Here is a 17,793-nt window from a genome sequence, read left to right on the forward strand (position 1 = left end):
CTTAAAAACTTCCAGTGTTGGAGCATTCACAGCTTCTGGAGGCAGGTTGTTCCACTGACTAATTGTTCTAACTCTCAGGAAATTTCTCCTTAGTTCTAGGTTGCTGCTCTCCTTGATTAGTTTACATCCATTGTTTCTTGTCCTGCCTTCAGATGCTTTGAAGAATAGCTTGACTCCCTCTTCTTTGTGGCAGCCCCTGAGATATTGGAAGACTGCTATCATGTCACCCTTAGTCCTTCTCTTCATTAAACTAAATATACCCAATTCCAGCAACCGTTCTTTATACTGTATGTCTTAGCCTCCAGTCCCCTAATCATCTTTGTTGCTCTTCTCTGCACTTTTCGTAGAGTCTCAACATCTTTTTTACATTGTGGTGAACAAAATTGGATGCAGTATTCCAAGTGTGGTCTTACCAGGGAATTGAAATGGGGTATTAATACTTCACATGATTACTACCACTTGATAATTAGTAACACAATTGTTAAGTGAATCTGGCTTCCCCCTTGACTTTCCTTGTCAGAAGGTCTTTTTTTAAAAAGATATTTTATTGATTTTCCAGTTTTACATATAAGTATTTGGAAGGCAACGTGGTAATTGTGTTGAACAATAGTTCAGCAATACAATCTTTGGTAGGTATCTCAGGTTACATCATCAAATATTTCTTCCCTCTTTCCCTTAACATTTACCATTTCATATTTAAGCTAACAAATTTCTAATTGCATCAACACTTAGTATAAACTTCATTATTGCAGTTATAAATACATTTTTTTGCTTATACGTATCAATAAATCTCGATGAACAAACAATGTCCTGTTATTACATTTTAACTAATTTTAATTTTTAATTACATATTTCCAGTTTGATCTTTAATATCCGTGATATTTAACTTTCAGGTAACCCAAATTTGCTTTATCTCATTTCATGAAAATTATAATATCTAAAATACACATATTAGCTACTTAACTATATTCTTATTCTATTCCATAAACATTTTCTACTACCCACCCTAATACATAACCACCTATAGGAATAGGGCGGTATATAAATTTAATAAAATAAAAAAATAAATAAATTATATTCTCTGGGCTAGTCAAGAATTCAAACCTATTGTCAGAAGGTCTTAAAAGATGACCACATGACCCTGGAGCACTGCAACCATCATAAATACGAACCAGCTGCCAAGCATCTGCAATGGTTGTTAAGTGTGAAAAATGGTCATAAGTCACTTTTCCAGTTTAACTTTGAACAGTCAATAAATGAAGGGTTGTTAAGTAGAGGACTACCAGTATAATTCAAGGAAAAGATCCTTCAAAACTTTCTAGACAGTATCGCAGTTAATTACCAATGTTGTCCATCTTTCAGATGCTGATGTCCTTCCAGGAGGTGGCTGTGTATTTCTCTGAGGAAGAGTGGGCTCTTTTAGATTCTGACCAAAAAACTCTGCACGGAGAAGTCATGCTGGAGAATTCTAGAAACGTGGCTTCTCTCAGTAAGGGTCTGTCCTTCTTTCAAATGACTGCGACAGGCCTTTTGTACCATGAAGTAATCAACTTGTTTCTTTCTTTCTTTCAAGAATTAGTCAAAGCAGAACCTGACTCCTGGCTGGAAGAAGGTGGGGATCTGTCCTTCTGGGGATTCAAGAATGGTGAGAGAACACCGGTTACGTGTTTTGGGTCTGTGGTGGGATCATTCCTTGAGAGTCTCCTCGGTGAATTTTTCAGGCTGTGTTTACTTTGTCAGAAAAGATACGAACCCATTGGCTGAAAAGGAGGTGCAGTTTGTGATCTCAGAATTGCTCACCCTTTCGAGAGCTCTCAGAGATCCTCTCTGACCCAGATAGATAAAAACCAGAAGATACCTCCCCAAACCCTAGCCTCTTTATTTATTTATCTATCAGGATCCCTGGTGGCACAATGGTTAGAATGCAGTATTGCAGGCTAACTCTGCTCACAGTCTGGAATTCGATCCTGCTGGGCTCAAGGCTGACTCTGCCTTCCATCCTCCCGAGGTCGGTAAAATGAGGACCCAGATTGTGGCGGGCAATATGCTGAGACTGTCGACCGCTTAGAGAGGGCTATAAAGCACTATGGGGTGGTATATGAGTGCTATTATTATTGCTATTTATTAACATGTATATGGCTGCCCAACGTATCCTCAGTCATCCTCTTTCCTCCATCTGACGTTACCCTTCCCACTTCTTAATTTTTGGCCACAGACCCCTGAAATTGATAGTGACTTCCTGTCTTCGAACCACATGCCCCTTGTCTCATATTTGTTCGGCTGGGAAATCATCTACCTCAGACCCCTCCCAATGTATGGCAGAATATTGCCATGCAGGGAAGGAAGCAAGGTCATTCCATGACTAAAGAAGTGGCCCGTTTGGGCAAGTACTAAATTGGAGGCTGCTTGACCAATATTCTGTGCTGCTGTTTGGGCAGCCATCATCACCAAAAGCATGGAGGGCAACTCTTTAACTTTGAAAACGTTGCCTCCCTTTTCTGTTCTTATCCCATGAACTCCTTTAAAAATTGGGTGAAAACTACAGACCACTTCCTTCAAAAAATATATTTAAACACATAGCAGGTTGTATGACAAATGGAACCAATTTGACTCAAATATAGTTATCACTATATTTAAAAATAACAGTAAAGCAAGTTAACAAACATTTCTGGAGTTTAGGGCCCTAAATTATCTTATAACCTACATGCATTATTGTATTTATTTTTCAAAAGATTACAGGTTTTATTATATAGTAATGCTCTCTACAAGAATCTGAACTACTCATGACCTACATTCATTGTTGAATTAAAATCTAAATTTCAGTTACAGGGTGGTGAAAATAAAGTTGTGGTTTCTCCTAGAGCAGGGGTGTCAAACTCAATTTCATTGAGGGCCGCGTCAGCATTGCGGCTGCCCTCAGGGGGCCAGGTGGGTATGGCCAGGGTGGGCGTGGCCTACTGGGTGGGCGTGGCTAGAGTGCCTACGGCCTACTGGGTGGGCATGGCCAGCTCTACATCGTTGGCATCAAGGGTGCCTATGGGGGCCAGGGCAGGAGTGGGACAGATCTGAGGGTCTCTGGCAGAAGGAGGGTCTCTGGGCCAGGGCCAAGGCAGTGGGGGGCTGTTCCCTCACTGTTTCCAGGATGGCTTCATGGACCACATGAAACCACTTCGCGGGCTGGATCCGGCCCCCGGGCCTTGTGTTTGACATGTCTGTCCTAGAGAGTACAGATCCCTTGAAATACACACACACACACACACACACACACACACACACAGAGGGAGAGAGATGTACTGTTTTTTTAACATTAAATCTGTTGTTGGAGATTTATTTTCACTCCTCCCTAATGGTTATTTCTCTTTTTTTGATATTAAACAAGGGTATTTTCTCTGGATAGATTTTTATAAACATAAATTGCAAACCTTTGCCATTTACCTGGGGCTCCTCTTCGGATATTAGAAGACATACGATTCTGTTGACAAACATTTTGCACATTAGTCTGCATCCAACATACATGTGCTACGGTAGTGAGGTCCTACTATTCCACTATGGAAAGAAATGGTCATAAAAAGTCTTCTTCGCCCAATCTACAAATCAGTCCAGGCCACCAGAGACATTGCAATTCCCCAAACCAAAAAATGGAATTCTTTTCTTATTCTTCCTGTTTCATTTGTCTTCGTCTTCATTTTTAAGGGGGAAAAACCCCACAGATCTTAGCTTCATGAAATCAGCATAAAATGACCAAGCAAAGAAAATCACTTGTGAGATTTTTAGCATAACCAAATGTAATGTAGTTACGACAAAACATGTAGAGAAAAAAACAGAACATCTTGGAAATTATGATGAATTCCCAGAATTGACAGCCAAATGATAGGAATTGATCCTTGTTGCTTCCCTCGGATTCTAAAAATTAAAAAAAAGATTTATACTTTCTTCTCTCTCTCTCTCTCTCTCTCTCTCTCTCTCTCTCTCTCTCTCTCTCTCTCTCTCTCTCTCTCCCTCCCTCCCTCCCTCCCTCCCTCCCTCTCTCTCTCTCTCTCTCTCTCTCTCTCTCTCTCTCTCTCCCCCCCCCCCGTAGAAGGATTTAACCAGGAAAATGAGAATGACCAGGAACCTGATATGGTAACATCTCAGACTGTCCAACATGAAAATCAGAAATCAGACAACAGATCAGAAACACTGCAGGAAAACCACTCTAAGGATCTGGAGAAGAAATTGTCCACTTCTCAGTGTGGTGAAATCTGTGACTTCCTCACCCAAGAGGATCACTTGGAAAACAGAATAGGGAATTGCCTTCTAGAGGTGACAACACTGACAGATAGGTCAGAATTGTATAATCAGCATGGACCCGAATCAGGAAATGATCAGTATGAATGGAGAAAGCACGGAAAGTTCTTCAGGCAAACTTTTCCTCTTACTTTATGCCAGCAAATCCAGATACGGAGAAAACCCTATAAATGCACACAGTGTGGAAAGTATTTCAGCAACCGCAGTAACCTGACATCCCATGAAAGGATTCATTCAGGGTAAAGGCCCTATAAATGCACTGAGTGTGGAAAGAGTTTTAACCGGAGCAATAACTTGACTTCTCATAAAAGGATCCACTCCGGTGAAAAACCATACAGATGTACGGAGTGTGGAAAAAGCTTCAGTGACAGCAGTTCCCTGACTTCCCACAAAAGGCTACACACGGGGGGGGGGGGAAACCTTATAAATGCATGGAGTGTAGGAAGAGTTTCAGGCTGAGCAGCCAACTTACTTCACATAAAAGGAGCCACACAGGAGAGAAACCATATAAATGTACGGACTGTGGAAAGAGCTTAAGGTGGAGCAGTGAACTTACTTTGCATAAAAGGATCCATTCAGGGGGAAGATCATATACATGCATGGAGTGTGGAAAGACCTTCAGCCAGAATTGTCACCTTACTTCCCATAAAAGGCTCCACACGGGGGAGAAACCGTACGTTTGTATGGAGTGTGGAAAGAGCTTCAGCAAGAGCAGTTCTCTTACTTTACATAAAAGGATCCACACAGGGGAGAAACCATATAAGTGTATGGAGTGCGGAAAGAGCTTCAAACAAAGCAGTAAGCTTACATCTCATAAGAGGATCCACACAGGGGAGAAACCGTACAAATGTGTGGAGTGTGGAAAGACTTTCAGATTGAGCAGCCAGTTGACATCTCATAAAAGGATCCACACAGGGGAGAAACCATACTCATGCACAGAGTGTGGAAAGAGCTTCAGTCAGAGTAGTAACCTGACCTCTCATAAAATGTAGGAAACCTGTCATATTTCCACCTTAGGCTCACATAAAATGGCGCAGGTCTGGCTCAGGGCAGAGACAAGTTTTGTTTCTGCTAAGTTGCAGTTTTCCAATTTTCAAATGACCTTGCTACGTGCAGATGGACACCCGTTGGAACACGTACAAGAAAGTAACACATACAAGATAGTTACTAGAACAAAGACATTCCATACAGATATGTAGCTGATTTATAACCTTAACATAATTGCTTAGTGCATGACTGAGATGTAACCATTCGTAACTTGATGGATAGCTAAAATGAAAACATTTAGATAATTGCTTGTTGCTGATTGCTTGTTGCTGATGCGTTGCTGGTATCTCAATAAAAGAGAGCTTGGGACTTCGGTCTGGGCCCTCATCCCGAGAAAGCTCAGACACGTGTCTTCATTCATCAGCAAGTTCATGAGGAGCCCGCCGGGTGCGAAAAAACCCACAACTGGTGACCCCGACGTGATCTGCTGCGAGTGGATACGTCTCTGACGGTCTCCATACTGATCGCCTGGAATAGGCTGTGCACACGATCTCGCCTCGTGAAGACGACGATCCATTTGTGAGTATGGGGAACAAATTTTCTAAGCAACAGGCAGCGCACCTGAAAGAGCTTGAGGAAATAGTCAGAACTTCTAATATTTTACTTAAAAGTAGTGGCAAACAATTACCAGCAGTTTCAAAAAAGGAGTTGATTGCTTTAATGGAATATATTTGGGAAAATACTCCGGCTTATCCGGAAAAGGGCTCGTTGAAAACAGGGACTTGGAGAAAAATTGGAGAATGGCTCCACGAACCTCCTCGAGCACCTCCAAAAATGTTAACAGCCTGGCGAGTCTTAATGGAAAGTTTGTGGATTCACGAAAAGGGACTTAAAGAAGCCTTTTCCGTTTCTCCAGCTCCCCCTCCTTATGAGGAACCTATTCAGCCGCGAGAAACTCAGCAGGGCAGCTGCGGCTCCCAGTGCCCCTCAGGCTCAGCCAGAAGTAATTAACAATTATCCTAAGAAGGAATGGTGGCAAATTCTGTTAGACAAGCCGCCTGATCAGGACAGCTAACATTGGAAGATTTGTCTTGCTATCCAGTAAACATCTAACCAGCTCCGGCAGCTGGAGGAACTAGAAGTCCATTGCACACATGATATTGACACCTTCACAATATGTAGTTTGGGAATCTGAATATAAATAAAACAGAAATAGAGAAAAAATTCTTGCTGGATTACCTCAAGGGGTAAATAGGGATCAATTATTTGGCACAGGACAATTCATTACTAATGACCAACAGGCTCAAAGCCCAAGGGAGGCTTTTAATTTGATACAGGAAGGTTTTGCAAAGGTTTATCAAGGTCCCAATCAGGCTTATTCAGACTTTGTGGATAGACTGCAGGAAGAAATAACAAGGCAAATAGACAATGAATATGCCCGAAATGAACTCCTGTTAAAATTGGCTTATGTGGGGCTTGAAAGAGCCTCTTGGGGCGAGCTGTTCTCAGTAAAGTCCAGGGGCGCGCCTGTTGATTTCAACAGCCTGGAGTTTTCTGGGGTCTAGCTTCCCATTGTAGGCTCCCAGCCAAACTAATTTGACAATTCTGGTCTATCAAATCAAAGAATAGGAAGTAGTTGTTGTTGTAAAAAGAAAAATCAAAGAAATAAAACCAAGTTTTTCTTCTATCTTTTTCTTTTAATCTAGCTTTTTGGACTATTGTTTTGGCCTAAACCCCAAATTGATATGTGTGTTTTGTTTTGTTTTATGTGTATGTATATATATATATATATATGGACATTTGGAACATTAAGCTTGGACTTGGAATGGTGGGAAAAATAGGAGATGGTTAAAGGGCCCTATAGAAACCATGTTCGGTTGGAATCAACTCATGATTTTTCTCACCTCTCGTAGGACAAGCCATATGTCTAAATAAATGTTGTCTTAATAGTATCTGTGTATATATGTCTGTCTGTGTTGTTCTGTGTTCTTTCCAAGACTTGTAAGAGGGTCAAAATCCTCTCTGATAACACCAAACAAAAAGGCCTTATTTAACAATGTATGGTTTGTCTGGAGAAAGTATGAAATGAAATTTTTGTATGTGAAATTGTTTATGCAGGCAGTTGGAATGGAAGTGAATGAGTTAATTTGCTGATATGTAAATGTGTGTGTTAGTCTTCAAACATCACTCACCCCCACCAGTCCCTGGTGTGAAAGGAATAGTAAATTGCAGAAAGTAATTGAAAAAACAAAAAAACCAATGAGACAAGTTTCATGGACAATGTGTGTGAGAATTTATAGAAAATGCATATAAAGGAGAGCAGACTATTTTTTTTTAGTGGTGAGATTTTTGTAAAGTTTCTTTTACTCCCCCCCAACCCTGCTCTGTTACTTTAAGAGTGAGAAAGGGAGAGACAGCCAGAAGAGGGGGGGGGGGGTGGCTGGTCCTTTTAACCATTTTTTTTTCTCTGCTTAGAATTCCAGTCTGAGAAAGGGGGGTGGATGTGAAACTTAATGCCCACTCTTGCAGTTTCAGCTTGCAATTTTTTTACTCGAAAGAGGAGAGATTAATTTTTGGACAAATTTTTTTGGAAATTGAGTTTTAGTTAGACATATATATTCATCAACCAAAAGAAATTATTTTGAATTGTTTTGCTTAGATTTGTAAGTTTTAACCTACTTGATGGAAATTTGTTTCCATCTGATTGGAATAGGATTAAATTGGAATTTGACTATCTTTATATTAAAAGCAATATTAAAGTTTAATATAGGACTATTTCAGTAACTCAAAAAAAAAATCTTATTAAGTTTATTTATTTATTTTTGTAGAGTTGCTTTTTGTTGTTGTTTTTATTTTTATGTTTTTGTGTCTGTGTGCAGGACACACTGATAGAAAATAATACCTAAGAGAAATTGAACAGTGTAAAAAGGACATTGAAAATTTTCCCTTTGATAAACATCCAAATATATCAGCCTTCCCCTTAAGGGAGGTGCCAAATGGGGTAGATGGGAACAATGTCCCAAGGATACATTTTGTCCAAGAGCCGTTAAAGGCATCTGAAGTAAGGACATTTAAAAAGAATTGAGAAATCTAATTGAGGACCCGCTGGGGGCTGCTGAACAGTTGGATAATTTATTAGGACCAAACATTTATACCTGGGATGAACTGACGGCTATTTTAAATTCTTTATTTTCGGCTGAAGAAAGACAATTAATTCCAACTGCAGCAGCAGCAATTTGGACTAGGGAACATCCAAATGGTGGGGTAGTGGCGGATGTAAAGCTTCCTCTTGCCAGACTGGGATAACAATGATTTGGCTGGAAGACAAAATATGGAAGATATGAGAAATCTTATAATTAGAGGAATGAAAGAAGCAATACCAAAGGCTCAAAATATGACCAAGGCATTGCAGATAGAACAAGAGAAGGACGAATCCCCAGCTGCCTTTTTGCAAAGACTAAAAGATGGTATGCGTAAATATACAGGGATGGATCCAGATGATGATGCCAATGTACCACTGGTCAGAGTTCAATTTGTTACTAAATCCTGGCCTGATATAAATAAGAAGCTACAGAAATTGGATGATTGGACAGCCAAACCAATCAATGATTTATTGAAAGAGGCTCAGAAGTGTATGTTCAGAGGGATACAGAGAAAGTAAGCCAGAAAAGTAAGATGATGGTAGCAACAGGTACAGCAAGTGATAAGCAGGACAAACCTCCTAGAAGAGAGTTTGGGAACAAGCAGAGTTCCTTTGAGACAAGATATAGGAGGGGTGAAAGGAACCAGTATGTTAATGAGAGTAGAGGAAGAGGATTTGGAGGATTTTGGAGTGGATTCATTTATCCCATACGCCCAAAGTTTCTGTTTTAACCAGAGAAGCACAATTGGCTCAATTGATTTTTAAAATCCGTCACCGAATGAAAGCCTTGATTGGGCTGGAGATAGACACTCTTTTTGTGCCTATGTCTTTGCAAATTTGGGAATCATTTTTTCAAACCTCGAGTGAATTGCAATTTTCCTTAGCTGATTGGCATGGCAAGGTTTCTTGCCACCCACCACCCGATTATCGTTTGCAAATTGTTCGCACTGTACCCATTGACTGGTTGTCACCCTTGTCTCCTCACCCTTTACATTCGGCTGTTACAGTTTTTGCAGATGGGAGCAAGGAGTGTGGCGCCTGTGCCTGGTTGGAAAATGGTCAATGGATAACCAAGCAAACAACACCCCAGCGGTCAGCTCAAAAAGCTGAACTGGCTGCTTCAATTTTGGCTTGTCAAATTTTTTCCTTTCAACCTTTAAACCTTATTGTGGATAGCTTTTATGTTTATCACACAATTCAAGTGATTTATGGATCTTATTTATCCCCCTCCATTCAACCAGATTTGTTACAACTTTTTTTAACCTTGCAAAATTTGCTTTTTGAACGCCAACATCCTATTTTTGTTGCTCACATTCGTAGTCATCAGCCTTTTCCAGGTTTTTTGCAAGAGGGAAACAATGTTGCAGATCAGGCTGCCTCCGGACCTTCAGCCTGTTCTTTGCAACCCCTCACCCCCTGGGAAAGTCATTCATATTTTCATCAAAATTCCAAAGCTTTGCAAAAGCAGTTTGGCATCACCGCTGCAGAAGCTATTGCAATTCGCCAGCAGTGTCCAACCTGCAGCAAACAAGCCACTGCAATCCCTATGGGTGTCAATCCAAGGGGATTGGAGCCTTGCCAAATTTGGCAAATGGATGTCACACAATATGCACCATTTGCCCCATGGAAGTGTTTGCATGTTTCAATTGATACCTTTTCAGGATTCATCATGGCCACCCCCCAAAGGGGAGAAGCCACCAAACATGTCATTAATCATTGTATTCGGACCTTTGCAGTGCTGGGATGTCCAAAAGAACTCAAAACAGATAATGGCCCTGCCTATAGCAGTCAAGCCATGGCAGAATTTTGTCATCATTGGCAAATCACACACAAATTTGGAATTCCATATAATAGCCAAGGCCAAGCCTTGGTGGAAAGGGCTAACCAAACCTTGAAACATGCTTTAGATCGCTATAAAAATCAGAACGGGGGAAAATGAAACCCCAACCTCCCAGCAATGCAAGAAATTTTTAACCTTTGCCTCTACACTCTGAACTTTTCAAACTTGACTGGCCATTCCTTAACCACAGCTGCAGAGCAGCATTTTTCTTCTTCTTCAGATCTCCCTAAGCCACAGGTTTGGTACCGACAACTTCCAGACCTAACTTCTTGCCAACTTCTCACCTGGGGCAGAGGCTATGCTGCAGTCCAACTGCCAGACAAAGTGCTGTGGATCCCTGGTCGTCATGTTCGCCCATATCATGCCTCCACAAAAACAACTACGGACCCCGCTAAAGACGACAGCATGGTTTGTGACTTTTTTCAGCTTTTTTCTAACACCACTGACTGATGCCACTAAGACACAATTCCATCTGAAAGCTTACCCCAGTTGCCGTCTACTCAGCTTGCAGCATTTCATTGTGCCTCCACTTCACCAGCTATCCCATCCCGTTCTTTACAATGGCTCACACCTTTGACATTGGTTCCAGTCAAAAATGACTCTTTTCACACTGTTTTTATTCAAGACTCAGTGCTAACCTTGATTCTTTTTCCACCCATGATCAATCAAACCGCCAACTATTGGTGTTTTGCCTATGACATCGTTGATCATTTTGAACATTATTGGATAGGGGTTCGAGTCATTTGGCAGCCACATCCTCGCCCCTCTCGATCTCCACACCATGGGGTGATACTTGGCCCTACCTTTGTTTATGGACATACTGGAGATATTGTTTATTTTCATTGTTCAGATCACTCTCAACCTTATTGCCCCATCATATGGACCCAGAAGGAACAACCTGTTGTCAACAACGAGTCTATGGTCATTTATCATCATCATCCATGTCGAGTTTTGCTTCAACTTATTGTTAGCCCCAGGACCACTGGCTTCTATTATTGTCAAGGTTTCAGTAGAGGACGCCAATTTAAAGACTGGGTAGAACTTGCTTCCATTGATAACTTTGCTAAACCTCCCCTCTCCCAGGACTTGTTTGTTTACACGCATCGTTATAAGACCAAGGCAAGACAGATGAACATGTATAAAGTTTTGTCCCGGCGTCAACGTTCCACTGATACTCAGACTGAGGGACAATGTGAACTCTGTATGGTTACCACCAAGCTAGGTACAACAATAACCAAACCATTTATATTATGCAAAATCGATTGGCCCTGGACTATCTCTTAGCTAAAGAAGGGGGGGTATGTGGAAAATTTAATCTTACAAATTGTTGTATTGAAATTGATGACAGTGGGAAAGTGATTCAGGAGATCACAGATAGAATGGTTAAAGTAGCTCATGTTCCTGTTCAAACATGGAATGGTTTTAACTTTCAGGAATTATTTGGCTCCTGGTTTCCCAAATTACCTGGTTTGCAAGCTATTGTAGCTTTAATTAGTATGATTGCTTTAGGATGTATTATTTTGCCTTGTGTTTTACCTATTTTTGTTAGAACTATCTCTAATAGCATTTCATTTATAGCAGAGCAACGTGCCATCAAGCATGTAAATGCCTTGTGGGAAAGAAAATATCAGTTATTGCCTCAAGAAGACCTTGAGTCAAATACAACGGACCGCGCCATTGAAAAGGCCTCCTTCGTATTAGACACAGATGGCGAGGAGGGCCAAAAGAAAGCCTTATGCTTAGCACCGGAATGCACCACATCTCTGTCCTACTGAGCCCTTTGGGTCAAAAAACAAAAAAGGAGGAGATGTAGGAAACCTGTCATATTTCCACCTTAGGCTCACATAAAATGGCGCAGGTCTGGCTCAGGGCAGAGACAAGTTTTGTTTCTGCTAAGTTGCAGTTTTCCAATTTTCAAATGACCTTGCTACGTGCAGATGGACACCCGTTGGAACACGTACAAGAAAGTAACACATACAAGATAGTTACTAGAACAAAGACATTCCATACAGATATGTAGCTGATTTATAACCTTAACATAATTGCTTAGTGCATGACTGAGATGTAACCATTCGTAACTTGATGGATAGCTAAAATGAAAACATTTAGATAATTGCTTGTTGCTGATTGCTTGTTGCTGATGCGTTGCTGGTATCTCAATAAAAGAGAGCTTGGGACTTCGGTCTGGGCCCTCATCCCGAGAAAGCTCAGACACGTGTCTTCATTCATCAGCAAGTTCATGAGGAGCCCGCCGGGTGCGAAAAAACCCACAATAAAAGGCTTCACACAGGCGGGAAACCCTATTTCTGTCTGGAGTGTGGGAAGTGTTTCAGGTTGAGCAGTTTCCTGGCCTCCCACAAAAAAATCCATCTGGGCGAGAAAGCGTACAAATACACAGAGTGTGGAAAGAGCTGACCTAACTTCCCGTAAAAGAATCTCCAAGAGAGAAACCGTATAAGCGCATGCAATGTGGAGTGCAAATCTTACTCAACCCAAAGAATTCATGCAAAAAAAGCGTCCTAGAAAAAAAAAAGTTTTAACAACTCAAACCAAAAAAACGGAGAACAGAAGAAGAAATCCTGCCAACACAGAGAATATTAGAAGAGCTTCACTCAGAAAATGTCCTTTATTCTTCATAAAAGCGGGGGCGAAGTGGAGAAAACGTTTAAATGCATGGAGTAAGGAAGGTGTTTCGGTGTTTGCAGTTCCTTTACTTTCCATAAAAAGATCCATGTGACAAGAACGATATGAATGTATGGTGTGTGGAAGGAGCATTTGTTCACATTAATGAACGTGTATCTTACTTAGATACATGTTCATTAATGTGAACAAATGTCTAACCCACTGAGCCACCGTGTCCCTATAGAATACTAAGTGATAAATAAACCACATAGCTCTTATTTTAGTTCAATCCTTCAAGAAGAGGTTTCCCCGAGCAACAGTGAAAATCGAAGATGCAAGATTGCACGCAGCTTTCCTCTAAAACCAAATCAAGGACAGTTTAACTGCCTTAAACCTCAAATCTCAGTCTGTTGGATCCTATTATGGGGTCATTGAGGTTGTTGGGGACAAAATTTGGAAGTAAACATTGCCATAAGCTTCTAAAAGAAAGGGGAAAATAAATTAAGTAATTTTTTTAATTTTTTTCTGTATTCCTGTCTTTTGGTTACGGAGGCCCAGATGTTTCTTCCCAGCTAAGGATTTAACCAGGTCAACTCCTACTTCATTGTGATAATACTGTTTACAAGGGTTATCTCCTGACATTTAGACTGGGATGGAGTCACTTGTCCAAAATCGAACAGAGTCTGTCATTTTTGATTTATTGCCCAAGTGTTATTAATTCTGTGTGACAGTTTTCTTTCCCGGGTCAAATGTAATAATGTTCACAAAGCAGTGAGTTTACAAAGCATTGAGCCCAGCCTAGCCAGAGGTATGTTAATACTAGTGGGTGGGTACAACTGGTATACCTATGATATTCAGATCAGAAATGATCAAAAAGTGTAAATGTCTGAAGAAAAAGTCTAGCTCTCTCCCCCACCCACCCACCCCCAAACCCTTTTTGTGTTCCTAGGAAATGCAGTGTGAAAAAAGAAGCTGCAGGGAGAAAGGACTGGGTGCAAATTCTGCCATGCCTCCCTCCTTGCCCTGAAAACAGGTCTTGGGCCAGTGGCCCATTAAGCTAAAGGAAGTGGGACTGAAGGTTTGCATGGGATGGTTTTGAAGAAAGTATGCGGCAGCTGTTACATAAACATCAGCTTAGCCCAGGAAGACAAGAGGGGGTGAGGAAGAAACTCAAGTTTGGCCTGCCTTGGCTCTTTTTGATAAAAGAGGGAGGGAAAGAGAAATTTAGGCTTTCAAGATTCATACCTATAGCACTAGAGATGAGATCTGACTGTTTTTGTGTCAGTCTTCTGAACTTGAAGAGACAGGCGTCCAAATAATCACTCGGTCACTCATGCCCTGATCATCTCCCGATTGGACTATTCTAATGCACCTACATGGGGGTTGTAAGGTTTTTCAGCTCAGAATCTTAATAAATCCCAATGAGATTCTGAACACGAGGCATTCTGAAATAAACACAGCTTTATTCCTTTGATCAAAGTTACAGGCTGGGCGCTTCAATCTCTTGTCACACGCAGGCACTGCTGTGAGACAGCAGAGAAAGGAAGGGCACCTAATCAGAAAAGTTCTTTTTTTTTATAACTAATACACATTGCAAGGTTCCTCAGCATCTAAAAAATTCCTTTGAATCTCCTTATCTATCCTAGCTTGCATTTCTGCATCTCTAAACTTGACTACGCAATAGCTCCATAGCTGCCAGTTAGCCCATTAACTTTGTTACTTCGCAGGCCGGTAGAGAGGCAAACCATGGCAGAGAAGCAGAAGGGAATATGACACTTTTAAGATCCAAGGAGAGAGAAGGGGTGGGAGACAAGCAAAGTGTTGCAGTTTCTTAGCTAGGCTTTCTCTTGAAATAACACAGTTTAAAGTAACAAAAACATTTTCTTTGGTCAGCGCAATTTAGAATACAATGGAGCACATACAGGAAGCAAGCAAAAATAAATGAACAAAAGCTGGGCTATGTTGTTAGTTGCGAAGTCATGTCCAACCCCTCGCGACCCCATGGACAACGTTCCTCCAGGCCTTCCTGTCCTCTACCATCTTCTGGAGTCCATTTAAGCTCACGCCTACTGCTTCAGTGACTCCATCCAGCCGCCTCATTCTCTGTCGTCCCCTTCTTCTCTTGCCCTCAATCTTTCCCAGCATTAGGCTCTTCTCCAGTGAGTCCTTCCTTCTCATTAGGTGGCCAAAGCATTTGAGTTTCACCTTCAGGATCTGGCCTTCTAAAGAGCAGTCAGGGTTGATCTCCTCTAGGACTGACCGGTTGGATCGCCTTGCAGTCCAAGGAACTCGCAGGATTCTTCTCCAGCGCCATAGTTCAAAGGCCTCTTTTCTTTGGCGCTCGGCCTTTCTTCTGGTCCAACTTTCACAGCCATACATTGCAACTGGGAAAACCATGGCCTTGAGTATACGCACTTTTGTTGGCAGGGTGATATCTCTGCTTTTTAGTGTGCTGTCTAGATTTGCTGGGCTATGCTATACATTAAAGACTGATTATACATAAAATATTATATTTGGCTTGATCTCTACAGGGTTATACTTTAAAAGTATCCCAAAAGCTTCAGCTGGTGCAGAGTGGGGCAGCATGAGCCATATAAAGCCCTTCATGGCATGGGTCCGGATTACCTACAGCAGCACCTGCTGCCTGCGTCAACCTCCCTCCGTCCAGTGCGCTCCCACAGAGAGGGCCTCCTCAGGGTGCCTCCGATCAGAGAATGTCGACTGGTGGCCCCCAGGGGGAGGGCATTCTCTGTGGGCGCGCCAGACCTGTGGAACCGCTTGCCGGTTGAGCTCCAGATGGCCCCCGACCTTTGCTCCTTCCGATGCAATCTAAAAACCTATTTATTTGAACAAGCCGGCCTGGTCTGATGGGTTCGGGGTTTGGGTTTGGGCTTTAACATAGCTTTTAACTATTGTATTATATCGGGCATAATTATTTAATCTTTTTTAACTTTTGTACTTTGTATTTGATATTTATTGCCCTGTACACCGCCCTGAGTCCTTCGGGAGAAGGGCGGTATAAAAATTTAATAAATATAAATATAAATATATTGGGTGCCCCAAAAAGGACATATATAACACCGTTGCTCTGCAAATTGCACTGGTTGCCAGTTAGCTTCCAGATCCAATTCAAGGTGTTGGTTATTACCTATAAAACCCTATATGGCATAGGGACAAACTACCTGTGGAACTGGTTTCGCCCCATCACATCAGCCCATTCCACTAGTTCAGGCGGGGAAAGCATGCTACAGGCCATGTTAACCAAAGAATTTCAATTGGTGAGGTCTAGGAAGAGGGCCTTTTCTGCCACTGCCCCTGCTTTGTGGAAATCTTGCCCCTCGGAGGTGAGGAAAGCCCCCAATTTCTTGGCCTTTTGCAAAGCGATCAAAAATTAGCTGTGTGTGGCCTTGAGCGGGGGATACAGGCACCCACCGCATGGAGCTGGCTGACCTCATGAGAACTTACCCCCCCACACACACCTGTATTAATCCACCACTTTGGAATTCATCTTTTCAATTTTTATAATGTTTTATAATTTTCATTTTTCCAATCCTAAAATATTCCGATTTTAAGGTTTAATTTTATTAATTATGTTGTGCATCCATCAGACCTGCCCCCCCTTTGTGTGTGTGTGTGTGTGTGTGGGCGGGGTTTTGAAAAATGTGAAGCATGAATGAGCCTGAAATTAAGGAGAAACCTCCTAACAGTGAAAACAATTAACCAGTGGAACAACTTGCGTCCAGAAGTTGTGGGTGCTTCATCACTGGGGTCTATGGAGATTCTCAGTCATCCAGGTCATAGAAGCTTCTTGGATGAGAAGTGAAACGTCTTTGAAGAAAAAAACAAGAAAGGCCAGTTGCCTCCTGAAAAAGCACTTTTGGGATTCATCATTGGGGTTTTTAAAGAAAAGGTTGGAGACTCACTTGTCTGAAATGGCATAGGGTCTCCTGGCTGAGTAGGGGGCTGGACTAGAAGACCTCCAAGGTCCCTTCCAGATTCTATTCTATTCTATTCTATTCTATTCTATTCTATTCTATTCTATTCTATTCTATGAAAGCCCTAATAAGCAGGCATATTTATTTATTTATTTATTTAGTTTTATATACCGCCCTATTCCCGAAGGACTCAGGGCAGTTTACAGGGCAAAAGTTAAAAGACAATATAAAAATTGAAATAGAAATAGAATACATAGAATGAAGGCTATTGCTAAGCACATTTGATTTGTGCTTAGATTGTAAGCCGCCCTGAGTCTTCGGAGAAGGGCGGGATATAAATGGGATTAAAATAAATAAAAATAAATAAATATTCTATTATTCTATTCTATTCTATTCTATTCTATTCTATTCTATTCTATTCTATTCTATTCTATTCTATTCTATGAAAGCCCTAATAAGCAGGCATATACATAGAATGAAGGCTACTGCTAAGCTTGTAAGCCACCCTGAGTCTTCGGAGAAGGGCGGGATATAAATGGAATTAAAATAAAATAAATAAAATAAAAATTCTATTCTATTCTATTCTCTTGTTCTGGTCTGGTCTATTTTATACTTTATTCTATTTCTTAATTCTATTCTATACTTTCTTCTAGTCTCTACTCTACTAAGCTTGTAAGCCGCCCCGAGTCTTCGGAGAAGGGCGGGATATAAATGGAATTAAAATAAACAGAATAAAAATCAATACAAATACTCTACTCTTCTATTCCTCAGGCAGGTGGAGCCCGCGGGCTCCCGGTTGAAGGGCCTGCCCAGGAGATTTCCCAAGCACGGCCGGGAGGGGCGGGGCCCAGAGAGCTCCGCCTTTCGGGAGGAGGGCCTCGGGCGGAAGAGGGCGGGGCCTCGGGCGGAAGAGGGCGGGGCCTCGGGCGGAAGAGGGCGGGGCCTCGGGCGGAAGAGGGCGGGGCCTCGAGCGGCCAGGC

Source organism: Vipera ursinii (assembly GCF_947247035.1).
Source record: "Vipera ursinii genome assembly, chromosome: 2".
NCBI lineage: Eukaryota > Metazoa > Chordata > Lepidosauria > Squamata > Viperidae > Vipera > Vipera ursinii.